The 24,516-nt window shown below is 42.9% G+C and overlaps 1 long non-coding RNA gene and 1 other non-coding gene across 2 annotated transcripts; one reads left to right on the top strand and one right to left on the bottom strand.

The window, feature by feature from the left end:
- The first annotated feature begins 16,740 nt into the window (after positions 1-16,740).
- LOC125611667 lies at positions 16,741-16,845 on the top strand. The gene has a single exon (XR_007341894.1). It is a non-coding gene; the product is annotated as a U6 spliceosomal RNA (small nuclear RNA).
- Positions 16,846-18,403: 1,558 nt separating this feature from the next.
- On the bottom strand, positions 18,404-20,646 carry LOC125611600. Its single transcript, XR_007341798.1, has 3 exons — positions 20,288-20,646; positions 19,293-19,439; positions 18,404-18,979 (listed from the first exon to the last, which is right to left on the bottom strand). It is a non-coding gene; the product is annotated as an uncharacterized LOC125611600 (long non-coding RNA).
- Positions 20,647-24,516: the final 3,870 nt, after the last annotated feature.

The following is a 24,516-nucleotide window of genomic DNA, read 5'->3' as shown; positions in this document are numbered from 1 at the left end:
CCCCCACTGGTCCTCAGGGTTGGAGCACACCTCTGGGCCAGGTGTCAGGCCCAAGAACCCCAACCACATCTCCTGAATCCATGAGCCCATCCAAGGCACCAGGTCAGATGTGGTTTCTGTCCAAATGTCCACACTAGACAGGCACGCTTTCTTTGTTTTTATATTTTACCCCCTTAGTGTTAAAATAACCCAATTCACACACACACACACACAAACACACACACAAAAAAAAATAGAATTTTAAATGACCGTAATTGCCTGACCCAGAAATAAGTAATATTTTTGTACATTTTCTTCCAGTTTATTTTTCTAAAAGTATTTCTGTTTGTCCTTTCAAAAACCATATTCACGGGCTGGGGTTACAGTTTAGTGGTAGAGTACTCACCTAGCATGTGTGAGGCACTGGGTTCAATCCTCAGCACAAGATAAAAATAAATGAATAAAAAAAATTATTGTGTTCATCTACAACTAAAAGTATTTCTAAAACATATTTATCTTAAACTTCACTGCATATATGAACATACATTGTCTTAAAAAGAGATAATTCAGGGCTGGGGTTGTGGCTCAGTGGTAGAGTGCTTGCCTCACGTGTGTAGGTCCTGGGTTCGATTCTCAATACCACATATGAAAATAAGTGAATAAAATAAAGGTCCATCAACAACTAAAAAAAAACTATTTAAAAAAAAAAAGGAGACAATACAGGGCTAGGAGTATGGCTCAGTGGTAGAATTCTTGCCTCACGAATGGGAGGCACTGGGTTCGATCCTCAGCACCACATAAAAATAAAATAAAGGTATTGTGTCCATATACAACTAAAATCTATATTTTAAAAAAGAGATAATATAATTCAACCTTCAGAAAGGAAGGAAATTCTGACACACTAAATGTGGATGAGACTTAAGAACATTATGCTAAGTGACTAAGCCAGACAAAAAAGACAAATACTGTACTGTTTGATTGATATGAAGAGGGCATGGAGAGTTATTTAATGGTCCTGCTATGACTTGGATCTGGAAGGTGCCTAAAGGCTCATGTGTTGAAGATTTGGTCCACAATGTCAGGAGGTGGGCTTTGGGGAAGTGATTGGATTGGATCATGAGGGCTCTGACCTCATCAGTAGATTAATTCATTTGATGGGTTAATAATCTGAGTGGACTTCTGGGGGGAGGTAGTAACTGTAGGCAGTCTCCCCCCCCCTTTTTTTCTTTTTGTCTCTTTCTGTATATATTTATCTATCTCTATCTCTATCTCTCACTCTGCTCCATGGCTGCCATGAGCTGATAACTTTCCTTTGCCATGATGTTCTGCCTCACAAAAGAATGCTTAAGATGGTAAATTCATGTTGTATATTTTACCACCATTAAATTTATTTTTTTTTTCATGTTGGAGATCAAACAGAGGGCCTTGTGCATCCAGGCTGTATCACTGAGCTACACCCCAGCCCCACAATAACAATCTTGAAAAATATTTTTTACATTAAATTTGCTTTTCAGAAAAAAAGAGATACTCAGGTATAGCTCAGTGGTAGGATGCTTGCCTAGCATGCAGGAGGCCCTGGGTTCAATCCCCAGCACCACAAAGCAAACAAAAAAGAATACATTTTGTTCACAGTTATTAGCTGAACTATATATGCTTTCAGGACTTTTCCTATATATAAACATTCATTTATGTGTATGAACAGATAAAAATTCACTGTTCTATTTTGTGTAGGTGTGATAACAATTTTAATCTTCTGGGGGGTTGGGGGATTACCCAGGGCCTCCTGCATGCTAGGCAAGTGCCTTACCTTGAGCTGCACCCCAGCCCAATCTTGATTTTGATTGTGGTTTTCACGGAGCAGTTTGGCTGGGAGATAGTGCCTTATCAGCACACAGTACACAGGCCCAAGTCAGCGGCTCAGCATGAAACCAGACTTCTTCTGTTTTGCCATTGTTTTACTGCCCTTTCTCTTTCATCAGACATTTATAGCATTATCGCTTGATCTTATAAACAATGTTCCAGGAACATCCTTAGACATGTTTCCTTGAGGACATCAGCAAGTGACTGAGAAAAGAAGCCAAGAGCAAGAGTACTAGGTCAAAAGCTATGTACGTGTACAGTCTCAGTGGGTTTGCCAAATGACCTTCCGCAATGGCTGCGCCAATTTATTCTTCAGTAGGAAGTGTTGGAGACTGCCCATACCGTACCTTTACACCTTTTCCTAAGTGTTGTGATTTTGTTCAAATTTATTTTCATATGGAGGTATCATTACGCATCTATGTATATGAGTTTCTAATGAGAAATGGACTTTCCCTGCCCTAAGCTTTCTTCCCATCAAGATCTACCTCCCAGAGGCAGCGATTGGCAGCTCTTCTAGTTATTTTCTCTGGTATCCATCTCCACGTTAATGGCTACTATGCTCTACTGTTATTCAATTATCATTTTAGACATCATTCACTGACCTGGATAGATGACTACCTCAACATGTACACCCCACGTCGAATAAAATTTATCCCAGGCCGTTAGTTCAGACGGAGCTCCTGTACTTGGTCCAACTGGTTAAGCCAAAATGAAGTCAGGGTGAAGTTGCACATCAGCAGACTGAGTTGTTTATATGACCTTCTGAGAATCCCGAGAGTGAACAGTCAAATCCCCCAACAAGCTGGTTTCCGTTGGCATAAAGGCGTTCTATCTGCCTTTCACCTTTACAAGGAAAGTAACTTTGAAGCCACCAACCTGCTTCTTGTTCTCTAGTTTTGCTTCCGCAGCTTCTTTGTCTATAAACCAGGCTCCTCTGCTCCGCTCCTTACAACCCTTCTCCCTCTCCTTCTCCTCCTCCTCCTCTGCTGCTGCTCTTCTTCCCACCTTCCCCTTCCCACTCCACCTCCTCTTCCCCCCGGCCCTTCCTTCTCCTCTTTCTTCTCCTCCTCTTTTTCCTCTTTATTTGTTCCCTCCTTCTGAGAAACCATAATCTCTAGTAGGGTCCTAATAAAAGCTACTTGGGAGCATACTTGGACATTTTGTAACTCAGTGAAAACCTCACAAGACTTAGAACACGCCCTTCTGAGTTACCCGAGTCGTTCTGCAGGGCTCTGTGCCTCTCACTGTCTTTGAGCTATATTACAACTCGAAATTATGGATAACTGATAGCAATGCAAATAATTCTTATCATCTATAGACACGCAAATAAACAATCCACATCTCTCTTCCCTCATGCCAAAATAAAGCCAGTTTTACATCTAAATTTATTTCAAAATTCCTTTACTCCATATAAATCTGTACCTTTTTGACTTCTCAGTTAGACTGCTTATAACATCTTACGGTCACATCCTTGTGGGACCTAAATGTAATGACTGTTAATGTAATAGTGTTCCTAAAGTTAATGATAACATCATTACTAATGAATTCAATAAGATATTTAACATATATTCATTGTATATCCATATGAGAGTAAAAATTTTACCATTTCTGAAAATTTTCCATTAACAGAAGTATATTTTTCTAGTCATTACTACCATCTAAAATGCCTTCGCTGAATCTTCACACTTAAATAAATTGGCTGGGTATAAAATCATAAGTATAAAATCCAATGGTATTTTGATTCCTGCTCTTCTATGCACTAGTTTTTCGTCCTATCCCACAGTTTTTGGCTTTATTTTCCTTTATCTCATGTTTCATGAATGTCATGATGAAATGCCTTTGTCAGAGTCTTTTTAGTCAGTTTTTTGTTTGTTTGTTTGTTTTCTTTTTGTGGTGCTGGGGATTGAACCCAGGGCCTTGTGCATGCAAAGCAAGCACTCTGCCAACTGAGCTGCACCCCCAGCCCCCTTTTTCATTCAGTTTGACAGGCACATTAGTAGACCTTTATTCAGACACACCTTCAGGTCTAGAAATATTTTTATATTATTTCTTTGATGGTTTTCTTTTAATTGCCTCTTCTCCCTCTTCCTGGATTTCCTTAGATTTTCATGTTGAATGCCTACACTGAGCTTCTACTTCTCTCATCTTCCACACCCCCATTCTCACTGCTGTGTTATTTCCCCATTTTTAAATGAGGTTGAGTAGCTTTCAATATTTAATTGTTCACTTGTTTTCTGATTATACTTGTTCTGTTATCTAATTTTATATAAGAAACTGAATAAGAGCCGGGCAAAATGGCACACACCTGTAATCCCAGCGGCTTTGGAGGCTGAGGAAGGAGGATCATGAGTTCAAAGTCAGCCTCAGCAACTTAGTGAGACCCTAAGCAACTCAGCGAGACTCTCTAGATAAAATCCAAAAAAGGGCTGGAGATGTGATTCAGTGGTTAAGTGCCCCTGGATTCAATCCCCAGTAATAAATAAATAAATAAACAAACAAACAAATAAATAAATAGAAAGAAGAAAGAAATTGAATATAAATAAGTAACTCATCAGTATATCATGACATGTAAAAATATTCCATCTTTTAGCAAGTTGTATATATGTCTGATCAACCTCATTAGCCACAGAAATCTCAATAATTTGTGCAAGGTTTGGCACATAATAGTTGCAAAAATATCTCTTGAATAAATTTTCAACTCATTGATCACTACTACATCTTCTTTTTTTGTTGGGAGGGCACTGGGGATTGAACTCAAGGGCACTCAACCACTGAGCCACATCTCTAGGCCTATTTTGTACTGTATTTAGAGATAGGGTCTCACTGAGTTGCTTAGCACCTCGCTTTTGCTGAGGCTGGCTTTCAACTCTCTATCCTCCTGCCTCAGCCCTTCAAGCCACTGGGATTATAGGCATGCGCCACCATCACTGGCTTTAAGTCTTAATCTAATATATCCTGCAGATTTAAATGGTAAGTGATCTTCTTTAATTCTTTATTCTAAAAAAAACCTGAAATATTTGTTGAATATTTTCTATTTGTCCTATCCTGAGCTCTGTGGGTGTATTAATTTATTTAATCCTCACAACAGTCGTGTGAATTAGGAACTGCTATTCTCTGCATTTCACAGAGATCTCATTCCAGAGACTGCACTGTTCAGTGCCTCTAGTTGGCCCAGCTCACGGGCCAGTTCTGACCCATCTGTAGTAGCTGTCCAGTACACAATGTTGAGAGGAATTCTGGAGCAGCATCTAGGTTGGGGGCATCTTTCATGATTGATTAACAATGTCTCTCACGGGTCCAGGAATGGAGAAGTGGGACTACATTTTTTTTTTTTTTAAACACTGCTTAGTCATTCTTTGAAGAAAAAAAAAATGATCTTTGGGGTTATACCCAGCTCCAGGGCTTTCAAAATTAGGGCATGTTGATATCCAAAGTGTTTAGAAGCTCCTTGGTTTCTTGGCTGTAGCAAAAGAATTCTTTAACTGCCTGTTTATAATTTATCTGAGAGCAGCACTGGTAATTAAGCATCTGAGCACTCTTCCGATTCCCTCCTTTTCCTGTGGTAAGAACAGAAAGTCAGAAAAATAATCCCATTGCATCATGATATCAGTGGGCCACATAAAAAGCCCCATGATATTGTTTTTCCAATCGTTGGTTCCTTCACAGCCAACACTTAGACCATTCCAATTCCCCTCCCAACAGATCATTAGAAATGACCAGGACGCTTTACTAACCTTTCTGGGTCCCAGTTTTACGGCTTGGCTTCAGCCACAGGGCAGCTCAGCTTTTTTGTTTGTTTGTTTAATATTTGTTTTTAGTTGTAGTTGGACACAGTACCTTTATTTTATTTATTTATTTTTATGTGGTGCTGAGGATCAAACCCAGTGCCTAGTGAGCGCTCGACAGCCAAGCCCCAGGCGCAGCCCTGAAGCCCAGCTTTTAAAGGAATCTTCTCCTTTCCCCAGGACCCTCCTTAAACAGGACTGAACACTGCTCTGAGAGACGTAAGGGGATTTGCTCCCATCTCTACCCACTTCCCACAGCTCATTTTTATCTCACACTCAGAACCAATGTCTATTTGCTTAGGTTAGAAGGTGTTCAGCACTCACCTTTCTATCCTTTAAAAAATTTTTTTTCTCAGTACAAGACCCATAGATTGAGAATTCCTTGCATGGTTGTTACCACCTGTCAGGTCGAGGCAGTAACCAAGTGAAGAAATCACATTTCCCTGATACCTCTGGTTGAGAAAGGAGCAGAAGCTGGTTGCTCTAGGGGGTCAGCCTGCATCAGCTGGTGGGGCTGTGAAGGAGGCAGTGGAGATGAAGCCCCTGACACCAGGCTGGGCGGGGCTGTCGTCCTACGACTGGCTCCACTCCCAGCTTCTTACGGGAGCCTCTGGGCCATGGTGAGGCAGTTCCACACGGGCACCGACAGAGTCAGATGTGGTCTAGGTTTGAAAGGAGCATCTTGCAGGTGCTGGGCTGCTCAGACCTTTTAAGGTTTCCTGGGCTCTTCCTCAGCTAGTCCCTAAATATCCCCCAGTAGACCAAAGAAGGCAACCCTCTGGTTACCTTCCACACAGGAAGCCAATGCTCCAGGCCAGCCAGGCCCCCACAGAACTTCTGAAGGAAGCCTGGAAACCCCACCCTATGGACATCCAGTTAGACCCTCTAGTTCAGAACCTTCCCCGTGAGGGTGCACAGTGTGCTACACCCGGGAAGGAAGAGCGACTCATTTTCTATGGCCATTGCATTGCCACGATGTTAGCTGGCCTGTGGGCACATGAAGTGTTTTTCTGGCAGAGAGGGAGCTCCATGGTCTTTACTGTATCCCCAGAAATTCCCCTCTGGCACATGCCCCACACACCTGAAGATGATGACATCCGTCTGCTGTGATCTTGGTACACAAAGAAAACCATGACTATATGTGCCCAACCTGAATTTAACCTCAAAGTCTGTCACTAGATGTTTTTTTTTTTTTTTTGCTGCTGTTTATTTTTATTTTTGTTACTGTGAAATCATATGTATCAGTCAGCTTTCTGTCACTGTGACAAAATACCTGAGAAAATCAACTTAAAAGGAGAAAAGAATTATTGACTCATGGTTTCACAGGGACGTATGTGAGGCAGAACATCTTGGTGATGGAAGTGTGTGGCAGAGAAGGCTCTCACGTTGTGATAGTCAGAAAACAAGAGTTGGGGAGAAGGTCCTGGGGACAAAATATAGCCTTCAAAGTCATGCTCCCAGTGACCTATTTCTTCCAACTCTTAAAGCCTGTACCACCTCCTCACGGTGTCATAGACTGGCAACCAAGCTCTTAACACATGGCCTTTGGGGGACATTTCAGATCCAAACCATACCTTTTATAATGTATATAAAACAAATATGAATAGCTTAAAGTGCAATACTAGAGCCAACTTCCATGTATTTATAACCCAGATTTTGAAATATAACATTAATGAAAGTTTAGGAGCTTGCACCAGATTGCTAGGGCTGCCGTAACAGAATATCCAAACTGGGGAGCTTAAAACAACAGCAATTTATTCTTTCATGGTTTTTGAGTCCAAGATCAAGGTCTCAGCAGTGTTGTCCCCTGTGGGCTGTGAGGGAGGATCTGCTCCAGGCCTCTCTCCCAGCATGGGATGATTTGCTGGCCATCTCGGGGTCCTTGGTCGTAGAAGCGACCCAGTGTCCACCTCCAACTCAGTGCTGTCCCCATGTGTGTTTCTGGGTCTAAATTTCTGCTTTTGTAAGTATACGAGTCACGTTGGATTGGGGCCCATCCTCATGACTTCAACTTCATCGTCTGCAAAGTTCCTATTTTCAAATAAGATCACCTTCAGAAGTAGTAGGAGTTAGGACTTCAACAACTTTTGCGGGGACACAGTTCAATCTTGACACAGGAAAGATCCCACTGAAAGTACCTGTGAAGCAAGGGCTCAGGGTGCTGATGCTCATCCGGCAAACCACTCCCGGACAGGAGGAGGCGGGTGTCCCTGGAGAGGGACTGCAAATGCGGAAACTCCAAAGTGGGCAAGTCTCGAGTTCTCCAGGGACAAGGCCAGGGTAGCTGGGTGGCAGGTGAAAGGGGAGGGGACGAGGAGATGAAATTAGAAAGGGACCAGGGGCCAGGTGGGGAAGGGCCTTGGACTCAAAGGCTTTGGAATAAGGACTCCTTAAAACCCACAAGATCCTCTGTTCCTGGAAGAGTCTCTTGTTCCCCTTCTGTGCTTGGTCCCAACCCTGGGCCTGGCAGGCACTCAGGGAACATGAGATGAGTGAAGGGGTACCCCAGGTCAAAGGGCAGGTCAGGGTAGTCCTCTTCTACCCTTTCTGAGCTGCCTCCTCAGTTGGTGCTTCCACTGGCCCTTCCATTATGGCCTGGCGGGTCTCCCTCCACGTGCCCCCGAGTCCGCAGGCCCCTCACTAGACCAACCCTCCTTCTCCCTCTGGCAGTCTCTGGAATCTGGGGTCTTATGCTGCTATGGCTTGAGAGGAGGTCTCACCTTCCTGGCCTCCCCTACCCCAAGAACAACCAACTTTCACAATAACAGAAACTGTTTACGATAGACTGATATAGTAAGAGAAGCAGGATGTAAAAGTGTCAATTCAATCTGTTCCCCATTTCCTAAAAAGTTCCATATGCCTCAGAACAACAGGAAGAAATACACAAAAATGTTAACAGTTTTGTCTCTGATGGTAGTTGGTGGTGGTGACATTTTTGTAAATATATTTTGAGCTTTCTGTATTTTTCCCACTGTTGCAATAAAAAACTCATTTTCAGAATGCCTTTGTGAACTGCTATGCTTAACCTGAACACAATGAAGTCACAGAAATCCCATTAGGTGAGAATCCAGGTGAGTTCAATGCTTGACATTTGAAAATTCCAGTTTTATTCACATTGCAAAAGGCCAAATCCCTACTGCCTTGTAAAATTTCATTCAGGGGCACCAATTTAGGATCCCAGTTATTGCATAAACCAAGACCCCCCCACCTCCATAACAAAATTGCTTTTTCTTAGAAGCTTCTCACTCTGCCCCTGCTCCCGCCCATCAGAATTTCAGTTATAGCTTTTCACGATGAGGCACTATTATGGTTTGGATATGAGGCGTCCCCCAAACACTTCTGGATTAGTGCAGGAATGTTCAGAGGTTAAGTGATTAGATCACATGAGCTGGAACTTAACTGGTCCATCCTAGTTCAAATGGACTGACTGGGGGGTAACTGTAGGCAGGTGAGCAAGGCTGAAGGCTGTGGGACACTGGGGTGTGCCCTGGGGATCATATCTTGTCCCTCCTGGCTCCTCTTTCTACTCTCCAGCCACCATGAGGTGAGCAGTTTTCCCCGAATCTGCCCTTTGTCCAAGATGTTCTACCTCACCTTGGGCCCAGAGCAATGGACCCAGCTGACCATGGACTCAACCTCTGAAACTATGAGCTCAAAATAAACTTTTCCTCCTCTAAGTCATTCTGGTCAAGTATTTTGGTCACAGTGACAAAACTAATGCAGGGAACCAGGCTTATCATCCATTCTGAAGAGGTGACGTGGGTGTGCGCACAGGCGCGTGTGTGTACATTTTGCCCCTTCCCAGCTGTGTGATCTTGGGCAAATTATTTAGATAGCATAATGGCCCCCAAAGAGGTCCATGTTGAATCCCTGGAACCTGTCCACATGTGGTCCTACCTGGTCAAGTGATTAAGCCTACAAATGGAACTCTCCTACATTAATATGAACTTCACTATTAGGAACCTAACAGGGAAATGAGAGTAACACGAACAGCTTTAAAGAGTGAAAAACATCAATGAGTGCTGGCTAAGGGGAAAAGAGATCACAAGGGGGTAGGGCAGGTGGAAAGAGTAGCGCAATTCTTGATCCCATCTGTACTTTTTGATGTTCTCCTGGGACTAGCAGTGAAACACAAAATCCTAAACAGCCTCATAGATGGCTCCTAACCCTGAGTGCAGGGATGGGGATGAACCTGCATCTTGGCCAGAGGTCAAGGGGCATCCTCCAGGGTAGAACCCCCTAAACAGCCCCTGCCTTCTTCCAGAACCCTGTGTTAGATAGAGGAAGACACTAGACCCACAATGAGGGATACTGTCCTGGTTAAGAACAGCTGACCCAGTTATCCACGATACATAGGGTCTCCAAAGGGAGCACAGAACCCAAGGTTAAAATGTCTTCCTTGGCATGAATGCCCAGTATCCAAAATAGTGCTTGGTGAAGAATCGTCAATGGATGTCAGTGGTAGAGGCCAAAGCATGAGCAGAAACAGGATATTACATAGGTACAAAGACTCTCCCCACAGGAGGCTTACTGACTCCAAAAGGGGTGTCCAGAATGTCACAGACTGGAGGCTAGGAAGTCCAAGGCTGAGGTTCTAGCATCTGGTAATGGTCTTGTTGTGTTGTGACATGGGGTAGGAGGCACAGGTGAGAGGGAAACAGCATGCAAACTCAGGTCTCTTTCCCTCCTCTTACAAAGCCACTAATATCACCATGGGGGCCCACCACCATGACCCCATCTAACTAGCTCCCAAAGGCCTCATCTCCAAATACCATTAACACATGAACCTGGGGGTTAAATTTCTAATACGTGGTCTTTGAGGGAACTATTCAGACAACAGCAGGGGGAAATAGCAACTTTACAGTGGATAAATCCAGAAGACACCACCTTATCCAAGGGACCAAGGTGAGCAAAGTACAGAAAAGGGACAGGTCAAGGTCACGCGCCTCCTGATAGGACACACTGAGGAGGCAACTGCATGGCTTCTGTAGTATTCTTGCCAAAAATATGTCACCCAAATTTAATCATTAAAAAACACCAAAAATCCCAGGTCGGAGAACATTCTACAAACTTACTAACCAGTGACTTCTCAAATGTGCAGGATCATGAAAGAGGAAGACTGACCTATTCCAGTTTGGAGGAAACTAAACAGAACTAAATGTGGTGTGGACTCCAGATTGACCCAAGAACCTAACAACCAACAGGCAAAATTCTAATAAACTCTGAGGATCAGTGAACAGTACCATACCAATGTTAACTTCCTGGTTTTGACAACTGCACTATGCTTACAGATCATGTAGATAATATTGAAGGAGGCTGGGAAAAGAATAGATGGAAACTCTATGTACTATTAATGAAACTTTTTTTTTGTATGTCTGAAATTATTTTAAAATGAAAGTTAAACATTAAAAATAAGTAATCAAGTAGTGCCTGGCACTCATTGTAGGCTCTCAATAAATATTTGTCTAACTAATAAAAGAATCCCAGTTTTCCACCACTGATTGCACTTGAGCCCAGCCAAGCCCCGCCTCTTTTCCACCTTCCTGCACCCAGCACTCTACCTGGTCCCACCTAGGTGAGGTGGAAATGCTATCAAGGAAAACTGATGTATTAGTTCTACATAGAACATCTTGATGGAGCCGTTCAATCAAAATAATTGTGAGAAACAGAAAAAGAAATGGGAGTTGGGGTGTAGCTCAAGAGCAGAGTGCATGTTTAATATGCGTGAGGCCCTGGGCTCAATCCCCAGCACCAAAGAAAACAAACAGTCAACCAAAGCTACGTGGCAACTCTTTAAATACACTACAGCAAAAGCAAGTGAATGACTGAACAAAGCAGAGCTTCCTAATAGACATTTCAAAAAATGCCCTCCCCAAATGGAACACACCCAACTAAGGGAGTGAGAGTCTCTGCAAGTGTCCTGCATTTTACAACAATGTAGTATGGATTTAATTTAATGAAATAAAGACTCAAAAACAAGATGAAATAACAGAATGAGATGAAAAGGGAGGTTGTAGAACTAAGGAAACAAATTAAAAACCACAATGCTATGATTACAGATCTAACAAGTAAATTGGAAAGAAAAATAAACTAATCACGGCTAAAAACCAAATTAACTCATGGAGGACATGTAGAAGATAAAGAGATTCAAACAATTAGAAAGGATGTGATGGACACATAAAAGTCAGAGTCTAAGTTAATTTGTGCTCTTCACATACACATATCAATAGAAACAACGTAAAATTATGGATATAATATAGGAAAAAACTCTCTAATTTGAATAAAAGTTCAATGTGAATTTTCACGGGTAGAGTATATTCTAGGAAAAACTGTTTTAGTATCATTGATAGGGATGTAACTTGTTTAAGATTCTGAGCTTCAAAGATTTAAAGAAAAACAAAAAAAGAATTGTTCAGACATATTAGTAGAAGGAAAAACTAAAGGCAGGTCACTTTTAAAGGAGGAGAAAAATAAAATCAAGATAATCTCAGACTCCCCCAGACTAGTATTCAATGCCAGAGGACAAAGGGTTCATCTAAATGATGGGGGTGGGGGGGCGGGGGCTGGGGATGTGGCTCAAGCGGTAGCACGTTCACCTGGCATGCGTGCGGCCCAGGTTCGATCCTTAGCACCACATACAAAGATGTTGTGTTTGCCGAAAACCAAAAAATCGATATTAAAAAATAAAAATAAAAATGTGGGAGGGGAAAAGTGAGATCTGAGAATATTATACCCAGCCAAACTGACATAAAATTCAATGGGTAGACACTCGCAAACATGAAATAATTACTTGTAGCCTTTAGTTACCATGGGCCCTTCCTTTAAAAGAAAAAAAAAGTGTTGGTGATGAAATCTAGCCAAGAGACAAATGGAAATACAGACCCCTAGAAGGGAGAAACCACATAGAGAAATAGATGGTGGGTATCAAATCCACTTAAACAGACTACTAGGACTAAAGGGAAAATAATACAAGAAGAAAAAATTGGGGGCTGAGGGAGAAGAGAAGTCCCACATACGCTGGACACCCCCTCCTGGAGTAAGCAATGATCACTCTGCTTTGTCTTTGTACTTTACTATCTCCATCTCTAGCCAGGACTAAGGCATTTGTTAGTTTGACCTGTTTTTTCAAAAAATATTTTTAGTTATAGGTGGACACAATACCTTTATTTTATTTATTTATTTGTATGTGGTGCTGAAGATTGAACCCAGTACCTCACATGTGCTAGGCAAGTGCTCCACCACTGAGCCACAGCCCCAGCCCAGTTTGGCCTGTTTTTACCATTTCTGTGAAAGGAATCCTATTGTGTCTGATTTGCTTTTTTTTTTTTTCCCACTCAAAATTATGGTTTTCTTGATACCAGTGGTGTTTGGGATTGTGTCAGTCTGTCCAGACTGCTATAACAAAAAAACCGCACCCTGTGCGTCACACAACATTCACTTCTCCAGCTCTGGAGGTGGGAGGTCCAATATCAAGGTGTCGGTGAGGACCTGCATCCTGGTTCATGGATGGCTATCTCTTCACTCAGTCCTCACATGGCACAGCAGGGAGGGAACTCTCTGGGTCCCTTTGGTCAGGGCAATAATCCCATTCAGGAAGGCTCCCCTCTATGACCTCATCAACCCCAGAGTCCCTACCTCCTAACACCTTCACATTGACAGTTAAAATTTCAATACACGAAAAAAAAAATTGTCAACTATGAATTTGGGGGAACACAGCATTCAGACCACAGCACGAATCCACATCTTTCAGAGTTCTACAAAGAGGAGTTGGAAAGCCCACTTCCATGATGCGGCAGTCATTGCTGAAAATCCTACTTCCCCCAGGCCTGAGGCTGGAGAGGAAGCAGGGCTCCCAACGCCATCCTCATGCCTGCAGGTCTGCAGGGGCCTCCACAGGGTAGGTGGGTCAGGGCCCAGCTGTCACCACCCTGCAGAAGATCATCTCGTAGCTGCTGTGGGCAGGGGAATTTCACAGACCTACGTGAAAACATGGGTTGGCCTTGGGAACATAACGGATTGACACCTGCACAGTCTTCACAGCGACCACTGTCAGTGGCAGAGCATTGCCTAGCACAAAGGAGGCCCTGGGTCCCATCCCCAGTACCACACCAACACACACACCCCACAACACACCAGGATCTCTCCAAAACAAGATTCTGGAAGATACCAGTCTCTACGTCTCTAAGTCTTTGCTAGAAATGCAGAATCTCCTGCCCCACCCAAGACCAAATTGAAAAAAAAAAAAATTATACACACATATACACATATACAGTACTAGAGACTGAACCCCAGGGTGCTCTACCCAGGAGATACATCTCCAGCCTTCTTATATATTTTACTTTGAGTCAGGGTCTTGCTAAGTGACCTAGACTATCCTTAGACTTGCGATGCTCCTGCTTTAGCCTCAGGAGTGGCTAGGTCTGCCACACTTCACTGGCAGAACTTTGCATTTTAATAAGATTCCTAGATGACTTGTGTGCACACTCAAGGTTGGGGAACACAGGCCTTCATGCTTCACTGTGTGTGTTAGTTTTACTGAAGTCCAACACAGACACAGAAAAATGTTGTCAGAAGGGTATCATCTGGTGAATTATACCAAGGGAATCCACAGGGATATCCAGCCCCCAGATTGAGAACAGAATAGAGATCCAACACCTTACAAAAAACCCCCTTTCTTGTATAAGCATTCTGGCACCAAAGGTAACCGATATCCCAGCCTCTAACAGCATAAGTTAATTGGGTCCTCGTTTCCTCACATAGTTGGAATCATGGTGCAAGGATTCTTTCGTTTGTGACATTCTAAATCCCTCATTTGGAACCCCAACTTCCCCCTGTGTACTTAAACACAGTGTGTCTGATCTCTCTCCACTTTCCTGTATCTTCTTTCTCCAGAAAGCTAATGCGAAGGAAAGCCCACTTATTCAGATAAATATTTAATGAGCACCTAGACTGTGCCAGGATTGTTAGGGGCTGAACCTATGACAGTATTGCCAACCTGGGAGTTGTGTTTCAGGGAGGCATCCTGCCCGTAGTTTTCAGGGCTGTGGAAGATTCACATTGGCATGTGAGTTCAACCTTTGAGAGGAATTTATTACCTGCCCTAAAAATACCCCAAACTGTAGTTTACGCAGCCAGCAAGGAGCAGCAAGACCTCCACTTAGGTCTTTTGAACACATCATAAAGTCTGAGTCCAAGAAGTTTCTGGCTCAATTATTTCTGCTTTTCTTTAAACGATATTTGGCTTAACGTTTAAAATTGAGGTTCTCCCAGCCAATGGTTCTGACTGTCGCCAAAGGCCCTTGCCACTTGTTTCTCTCAAGGCTTCCAGAAATAAATTATGCATGTTTACCTGGCACCGGGTTTCACGTGGATGCCGGGCACTGCGATCGTCACTGCTGTGAGATCAGTGGTCAGTCCCCTTCTTTCTGGGCCTCATTTTTCTGATTTCTAACTACAAGGAAATAAACTGCATCAGAGAATTTTATCCTGGAATCCAAGATCCACCAAGGACCCCGTACATCCCTGGAAATTATATGGAAGATTATATGTTTGTTTTTGAGGGAAAAGGAGTCCAGAGTATCACGATGCCCTCAAATGGAACATCATCATGTTCGAAGATCCCAAGAACATTTTCAGCACTAATATTCTGCATCGTATGGTTACTGGAGACCTTCATTTTTGGCTGAATGTGGCTCCAGCTGAACTTTAAAAAGAAAAGATGATTTGCCTCATGCATTCCTCTCTCCTATCAGAAAGAATACGGTGAAACTGTAGTGCCTCATACTAGCCTCTCACTCTTACTCTGTGGGTAAGGGTCGTTTCATCTAAATAGCGTGGCCTGGATCAAGTCCCTCAATTTCAGTGACCTCAACGTGAGTCCTGTTATATTTGTCTGGCCTGTTTCCTAAACGCTGTAGCTATTGTAACCCTCCAAACTTGTTTGCAAGTCTAAGTGGATGGAGACATGCCAATATGTTCTGATCCATCCAACAGTCCAATATCCTCTACCTGGAGAAATGACCCTGGATAGTGAAATGAATCATATTTGTCAAATGGGATGTGGGTGCTCACCTGTCACCTGAGAAAAAATAGTGAGCAGGGTCCTTCCTACCTCTCTGAAGCCAGGGCTCATTCATTCCCACACAATAATATTAGGTTACACATTCCCTCTGTGTGGCTGGTTCCCCTTGGCAGTGCCCTAGCAACAACTTGAGCCAAAAGTTTTCATTACAAACTGCTTGGTTAGTATAAAGGAACCAGGTTATATTCCTCCAGAGAGCGAGGCATGTGGGACTCGAGAACATTCTTCATCACACTGGGTTCACCACAGATGAAAGAGGTGGTTTCAGAACTCATCCTCTTTCTAAATGGAAACTTCTTTGTTTTTAGTTATTAAGAAATAGAGCTCTGGGGCTGGGGATACAGCTCAGTTGGTAGAGTACTTGCTTTGCATGCACAAGGCCCTGGGTTCCATCCCCAGCACCAACACACACAGAAAAAAAAAAATAGAGTTCTGGGATCAAACCTTACTACTCTAAGAGTGGTCTCCAGACCAGCAGCAATTGGGGCTTGTTAGATATCCAAACTTCTCAGCGCCACTGCAGACCTACTGGACCAGAGTCTGCATTTTAATATTTGAAATCTCCCGGCAATTCCTGATTGGGGGCACTGAGAAGTTTGAGAAGTACTCCCGCAGCAGCACCCCATCCTCACCAGCAGCCAGTGCCTGAACGTTTGTGACTGTCCAGCAATATTGATTAATAAACATGAGCCTTTTGCCTATAAACCTGTACGACAAGCCTGAAGCACCTGCAACCCCCCTTCCGGTCTTCTCTACGGTCACAGGCTGCCTCCTATATTTACCTGTTTGATCACCTTCACACATGACTCACTTAACTTTGATTACAGTCATAAGGACGTTCTGGTCCATAGTGACCAAACAGAGGAATGGTGGGCCCAGGAGCTCCTCCTGCCTAGAGATGTCCCAGGCATCTTAGTTTGTGTAAAATGCTGTTTGCACAATGACAAAATCACCTAAGGACACGCTTTTCAGACCTTGTCCTGCCATCAAGCAACACGTGACTCCACTTTCACAAAGGAAGTTTGTGTCTTGCGAGTGCGCTTTGGCAGCACATTTACTAAAACTGGAACGACACAGAGAAGATTAGCATGGTCCCCGTGCGGGGATGACACGCAGATTCGTGAAGTGTTCCATATTTGGGGAAGTACTGAGGACTGAATTAGAACAAATTATATTCTATGCTTTTATAATTTTGTCAAAATGAATCCTAATGTTATGTATAACTAAAAGAAATTATATATATATTCACATAAAATAAATACCAAAAAAAGCTTGTGTTTTGGGTTTTATGTGCTTGTTCTATTTTTTCTAATCACATTAAAATAGAGTCATGGCTGTTAAGATCTTGCTACGTGTCATTTGTGATCCCTTCAGGCCCTCCTTGTGGTGGATACCCACAGAAGACAAGCAAATGTTCATTTGAGCCTCCAAGATAGGTAGGTTTCCAAACCCCTCTCTGGAGTGGCATCTATGACCATCTGAGCGGCTGGGCTCAGAGCATGACCTCAGATAAGCAAGGAGCCCTCACCCAGGTGTTGCCTAACAGAAGGAGCCAGTGAATGTCTGATCCCTGGAAGTTTCCATCACTACTTCCCTTTGCTTAGGTCTACCCTGAATACTTAGTTAATTTGTAAAAATTTTTCTCCTCTCTATCCTTCAAGAAAAGGAAGCTGCAAAACAAGCCCCACATTTCACACAGTGAGCATATAATGAGTTACTCTGTAGAAGAAACACGGAGAGACCAAAAATTCCAAGAGAAAACAGAAAATAGTCCAGGGCTTAGAAACAAACACTGGATGAGATGGTAACAGTTATTGAAATGTGTGCATTCCCAGCATTTTCCGGGACTTGTCCCAGGTCTGAAGGCGGCAGTATCTTTCCATCTCCACCAGGAACACAGCACACAAGGACACACTCAAATCGATCACTGCAGGAGCTAAAAGAACAACTTTGATTGTCGAAGAGATCAGACTCTGATGAGATGGGAAAACCTTTTTTTAACAAATAGATTTTTTTTTAAAATCCGCCTGCCTCTATTGTGGGTTGGGGGCAGATCTGGCTGGATGTCCCTTTTAACCCATTTATAAATGCTCCAAGGACCATCTTTTCTAGTAGTACAATTAATTCTGTTGCATTCAAGATCACTTATGGATCATCACTGGTCTTCTGCTTTCCTTTTTCTGTGCTTTCAAGACAAAGGGTCCTCTCCCCACAACTCTTGGTAACCGGTCCTTCTGCAAACTGTACATGGCAGGTTCAATACGACATGGGAGGAGGGAGAGCGCACACTGTGAGGCTGCTCCATAGGGTGCTTCCTGTAACACCACAAGAACCAACGCCAGCTAAAAGAATCAACCTGTAATCCACCTGGGGTGGAAAGCAGGGCAGGGGACACGGGCATACTAAGGGGCTAGAACAGCACCCAGCCACTGGAATCCTCTCCAAATGCTACCCTCGGCCTTGTTTAGACTCTGCTGTTCTTTTTGTTTGTTTTCTTTCTTTCTTTCCTTCTTTCCTTCTTTCCTTCTTTCCTTCTTTCCTTCTTTCCTTCTTTCCTTCCTTCCTTCCTTCCTTCCTTCCTTCCTTCCTTCCTTCCTTCTTTCTTTCTTTCTTTCTTTCTCGTACTAGGGATTGAACTCAGGGGCACTCGATCACTGAGCCACATCCCAGCCTTATTTTCTATTTTATTTAGAGACAGGGTCTCATTGAGTTGCTTAGCACCTCGCTTTTGCTGATGCTGGCTTTGAACCTGCAATTCTCCTGTGTCCGCCTCCCCAGCCTCTGAGATTAGAGGCAGGAGCCACTGTGCCTGGCTTGCTGTTCTCTTAACCTCCACTTCTACATAAGGACCAGTGGTGACCAAGGATCACTATTTCATCTAGTGCCCATAAATCTTTCCAAGCTCTGGTCAGGAACCCACAGTGGTTCAAATCTAGACCAGCATTCAAGGTCTGTCTGGCCAGTCCCAATCCCCATCCTCCACTCCCTCCACCTGGGTCTCACCAGCCTCCTCCCTGTCCTCTGCAAAGCCTGCTCACATCTTTTCCACCTTCCTGAGAGCAATGAGGTGAAAGCGAATGGACTGAAAATTACTCCATTGGATTGGAGCTAAAACACAGGTTGGAGGTAAGTATGGAGCAGGTACAGGTGAGTGAGCTCACAGTCTAGTGCTTTGCCTCTAACTTCTGCTTCCTCCTGTATCCACTGAAGATCAATCAAGGGTAAATGCCCCACGCAGTTAGTAGAATATTCATGAAATTCTTCAAGTGATCATCTGAAAATACATTGCAATTATCAGACATCTGGTTTACTAGGATAATTGTGTGTGGGGGGGAGTGAGTACCATTTAATAAAGAAGTCAGATTTTATTGCTTTTGGTCAAAGGCCAGAGTAAGATTGAAGAGCAAAGAATTGTACAATGTAATCTTAAATTGGAGTCAGAGTAAATAACATTTCAGGGAACATTTCAAAGAAGAAATTATTTCTGGGTCAATTTAACTGTAGAGTCTAAAATAACTTCAGCAGCCCACTCCAAAGATAAATTCTAAGAGTATGGTGAAGTCTGCATCAAAGAGTAAGAAACTCACCTTTTCTGAAACAAGTCTTTAGTGAATCCGCATTAGAAGTATGCCTCCAAATTCCCTGGTGCTAAGAGTTGTTGGGCTGGAAGAGTCTGGAAGTGTCACTCATCAGTCAAGGCTGCAATCTGGGAATGGGCTCAGAAAAGCGTGTCTCTGTTTGGGAAAGATAAAGGTGGCTGGTGAATGATGTGTTCCAGTGGCTACAAGTGCTGTGTCCCCACAGCCTGCCTGCCGGACAGTGGAAGGTTCTGCTATTCCGATTAATAGTGCTAAGAAACTGTCTCTGGGTCTGTTTATTCTGCTGAGACCTTTTGTGGCTTGAATTATGTCCCCTCAAAAAGACATATTGACATCCTAACCAGCACTACCTAAAAATGCAAACTTATTAGGAAATATAGGGTCTTTGCAGATATAATCAAGTTAAGACAAGGTCATACTCAGGGAACTTCTAATCCAATATGAGTGGGGACCTTATAAGAAGAGGAAATAGACACAGACACACAGAGGGAAAACAAGAGGAAGGAGAGGGCACCAGTGGTGGCAGACGAGAGAGGAGGGGCGCCTACAAACCAAGCACTGCCCGGGGCCTTGGCAAAGCCAGGAGCTGGGAGGAGCGGGAAGGATCCTCCCCAGAGCTTCCAGGGAGAGGCCAGCCTGATCTCAGGCATCCATCTTCCAGAACCATGTGAGAATCTATTTCTGTTGTTTGAAGGCCCCCAGTTTCTAGTACCTTATCATGTAGCCCTAGCAAAGTAATACCTGCACAAAGAGCTTTGGCTTCTCCTTCAGGCAAGTCACCGATCCTCGAGATCCACATGCCGAGGGACAGTGTACAACCCAGCGCCCCTGAGCTCCCCAAGCAAATGCAGACGGGTGCTGTGGCGAGTGAACTACAGATGCAGTAGCTTGCTTGCATGCTCTCTCAGAACTCTTTTTATGGAAAAATTTTAATGCACACAAATACGGGGGGGGGGGGTGGGCAATGAATGGCACGTGCCCACCTGTCGGCTTCAACCATGACCAACATTTTCCTCTTCTGGCTTTGTCTCTCTCCAACCTGTGTTTATTTTGCATGGGGGATGTGTGCAGGATTTTGAAGCAAACTCAGCCCAACTTGCCCGGTCATCCACAAAGCTTTAGTTTAAACTACTTAAGAGACATTTTTCTGTTCATCTGTTCATCTGGGAATGAGAGTTGTGTGTTTTATTAGTCATGTAAAAGAATAGTATTTCTCTTTTATTGTTCAGTGTTGGGATTTTTCTGGTTTCAATTTTTAGATTTTGTGGTTTTTAACATGTTCACGGTTATGTAATCACCATGATCTAATTCTAAAATGTTTTCATCATTCCAAGAAGAAACCCTCTACTCATCAGCAACACTTTCCAAATTCTCTTCCCTCCAGCCCCAATCATTGATCTACCTTCTATCTCTATGCATTTTCCTATCTTCAACGTTTCATATTAATGGGATCATACAATATGCAGTCTTTAGTGACTAGCTCTTTTTGCTGGGCATAATATTAACAAGATATGCCTATGTTATAGTGTATATCGTACTCATTCTTTTTCATGGGTAATAATATTCCCTTACATGAATATACCACTTTTTGTTTATCCAGTTATCAATTGATGGAATTTGGTTGTTTCCACCTTTTAATTATTATAATTAATATTGCAATGAACACTCGTATGCAAGTTTTGTGTAGACATGTATTTTCATTTTTCTTTTGTATATTACTAAGAACAGATTTTCTGGAACACAGACTAACTATATTTAACATTTTAAGGAATCATTAAACTATTTTACAAAGTGGCTACACCACTTTATAATCCCACCAGCAATGTATGAGTAGTTTTAGCCAGCTCTTTGATACTATGACAATTTTTTTTTTTTTTTTTTTAGTTACCAAGGATTGAACATCAAGCAACATCCCCAGCCCTTTTTGTTTTTATTTTATTGGAGCTGACTGTGTGAGACTCACTAACCCAGGCTGGCCTTGAACTTGTAATTCTCTTGCCTCAGCCTCCCAAGTCATTGGGAGGTACCTACCACTGTACCCAGTTCATTGTGAAAAAGTGCTGGAAATAATAATAATAATAACCAACTTGGAGGAAAAAATGTATTTTGCTCATGGTTTCAGGCTGTGGTCGGCTGGCTCCAAGGCACAAACATCAGGATGGAAGTTTTGATTGAGAAAAGTTGCTCACTTCCTGGCAGCCAGCAAGCAGAGAACGGAAGGGGCCAGGGACAAGATATAGTCCCCAAGGTCATGACCCTAAGTTTTAGACCTGCTCCCTTCAACTAGGTACCACCTTCTACCATTTCCATGGCCTCCCAATAGTCCATTCAGCTATGACTCCGTCAGTGGATTAATCTATTGATGAGATTATAGTCCTCAAGATCCAATCTCTTTCCAAAAGGTCCATGTCTGAACATTGCTTGAAAGGGCACCAAGACTTCAACACATGAGCCTTTGGAGGATATTCCAGATCCAAATGATAACATAGTCCAAATTCTCCATAAATCCACCACTTATTATTCTCCATCTTTTTTATTATGGCCATCCTAGTGGAAGTGAAATGATATCTCATTGCAATTTTGGTTTTCATTTCCCTAATGACTAACTATATTCACCTTAGGAAAAATATTCCCATCCCTGGTTTTTAATTGTTGAGTTGTAAGAGCTCTTTATATATTCTGGATACAAGTCCCTTATCTGGTATGATTTGCAAAGATATCCTCCTATCTGTGAGCTGTCTTTACTTTCTGGATAGTGTCCTTTGAAACACAGAAGTTTTCAACTTGATAAAATCTGATTTAGCTATTCTTTCTTCTGTTGTTTGTATTTTTGCTGTGCATCTAAGAAGTCATTGCTTAACTCAACATTACAAAGGCTTAGTCCCATGTTTTTCCTAGGATTTTTTAGTGTTAGTTCTTATAGTTAGGTGTATGATCCATTTTCAGTCATACACACACACACACACACACACACACAGAGTAATAAGTTAGGGGTCCAAAACTATTCTTTTGTATGTACATATAGACATTACATTTAAGTCACTTTCTTATTAACTTGTTCTATGATATTATACCTGTTTCCCATAAATCATCTTTTAGATAACTACAAACATGAGTGGTAAGAAAAGAAAACCCCAATGAAGAAAGATTTCAAATGAGGAAATGGTTAGCCACTCCCTCATTGCGTGCAATCTCTGACTCATTTACCCAATTTTAGTTTTCCTTCCTTTTCTTGTAATAGTCTACAATGTGGTCTAGCTCTTAGTTGGCTTAATCAGTCAGAATTTTATCAATTAATTCTGTCCTTAACCTCAACTATTCAACAAACAGGTTGGGCACAATGTGTCTGTCAGTCCTGTGTAAAGTAGAGATGAAAAGACACCTGCTTCAGAGGATACAGCCTAGGAGGAGAAAGGGGTGGCACATAAAAGATCCCAACACAGGGGCTGGGCTTGTGGCTCAGAGGTAGAGCGCTCGCCTGGCACACATGAGGCACTGGGTTCAATCCTCAGCACCACATAAAAATAAAAGGTATTGTGTCCATCTATAACTAAAATAAATAAATATTTTTTTTAAAAAAAGAAAGATTACAACACAGAGTGAGGCAGGAGGGAATAACTGTAGGAGGAAACCCAAAGATCTCATGAAGAGGGGAGACCTAGGCAAAGGCTGAGAACTGGGACCAGGCAGGAAGCACCGAGGTCTGATGCCTACCAGGCCAGGTTCTTGAGGTAGAGACCAGACACCCCATCTAGAAAGAACAGTCCCACTCATCCCCAGCAGATGACACCCCTATAGAGAGATGGGTCCAAAAGTACCAGACTTCTAATTTTTCTCAAAAGTTGAAAAAAATGCTAAGCTTTGGTACAATCCCTCATTTTGGAAAGTTAACTAATTTGAATTTTAAATAGTCTACAGTGGGTTTCTGAAACAGCTAAAGATAGAATTACCATATGACACAGCAAATCCAATCCTAGGTGTGTTCCCCCAAAGAACTGAAAGCAGGAACTCAGACAGATAGTTGTATGCCACTAGAGCATGATTCACAAGGTGAACAGGTGAAATAACTAACATTGTCCATTAACAGACAGAGGTGGGTATATTCATACAATGGAATGTCCGTCATCTATTCAGCTACAAGGTGGATGAACTTGGAACACATCATATTAAGAGAAATATGGTATAAATGTTGTATGATTACACTTACATGAAATATGTTGAATGGTGAAGTTAATGGAGACAGAAAGTAGATCAGAAGTCATCAGGGGGTGGGACAGGGAGCTGGAGCCGTGAGGAGTTATTCTTTATGGTACAGAGTTTCTGTCTGGGGGATGAAGACGCTTGGAAATAGTGGTGATGGTTGCACAACTTGTTAATGTAAGTTTTACCACTGAATTGTATGTTTCATAATGGTTAAAATGGCAAATTTTATGTTCTATATATTTAACTACCAAAAAAGGAGAAAAAAAAAAAACTCTAGAGTGGCTCAGCAAATATATTAGGGGTTGCGGTGGGCTAGCAGCTCAGAACTTGAGCTCAGAGAGATTAACACCCAAGGCCTAGTCTACACTGAGCTCCTTAATATGCAAGGGCAAGGACTCGGCAGAACGCAGAGCCCATCACTGCAGATCGAAAAGAGCTGGGGAGGTGGAGAACATTTAAAAGATATATTCCTGATGCTCAAATAGATTAAAGGCTAGAAATAGACCTGGCAGGAGTTAAGAGAACGAAGTGATTTCTGGAGTTTCCAAAAATGTGCTTTGAGAGATGCAGGGAGAAGGTCGCTCATAGTTGTGCAGATCACTAGAAGGTTCCTGAAGGAGAAGGAAATTGCACTGCGCATTGGAGGACAGGTGAGCAGGCAAGGGCGCTCCAGAGAAGAAATGGCAAGAGCCCCGGCCCGTGGGAAGAAGGACAGAGGGTATACCTGGGCATGGAGTCAGACTCAGGTGGCCTGGGACAGAATCCAGGCAGGGAGGTAGCTAACCAGGTAGGAGGGGACCCCAGGACAAGGTGACCATAACTGCCAAATTAAATTTGAGCAGAACAATGAGTTCTCAAAACTGTCCCCGAGAATGATTAGCCAGGCATGGGGACATAAAACGGCTGGAGGAGAGACGGGAGACCTGCCAGGAGATTGGTGCGGAGCTGGGGGCAGCCAGGAAGGTTGGCCCTGCGCAGTGGCCCGAGTGGGTGCGAAGGGAGGGGACAC

Source organism: Marmota marmota, unplaced genomic scaffold (assembly GCF_001458135.2).
Source record: "Marmota marmota marmota unplaced genomic scaffold, marMar, whole genome shotgun sequence".
In the NCBI taxonomy this organism is placed as follows: domain Eukaryota; kingdom Metazoa; phylum Chordata; class Mammalia; order Rodentia; family Sciuridae; genus Marmota; species Marmota marmota.
This window is presented reverse-complemented; position numbering and strand designations above follow the sequence as displayed.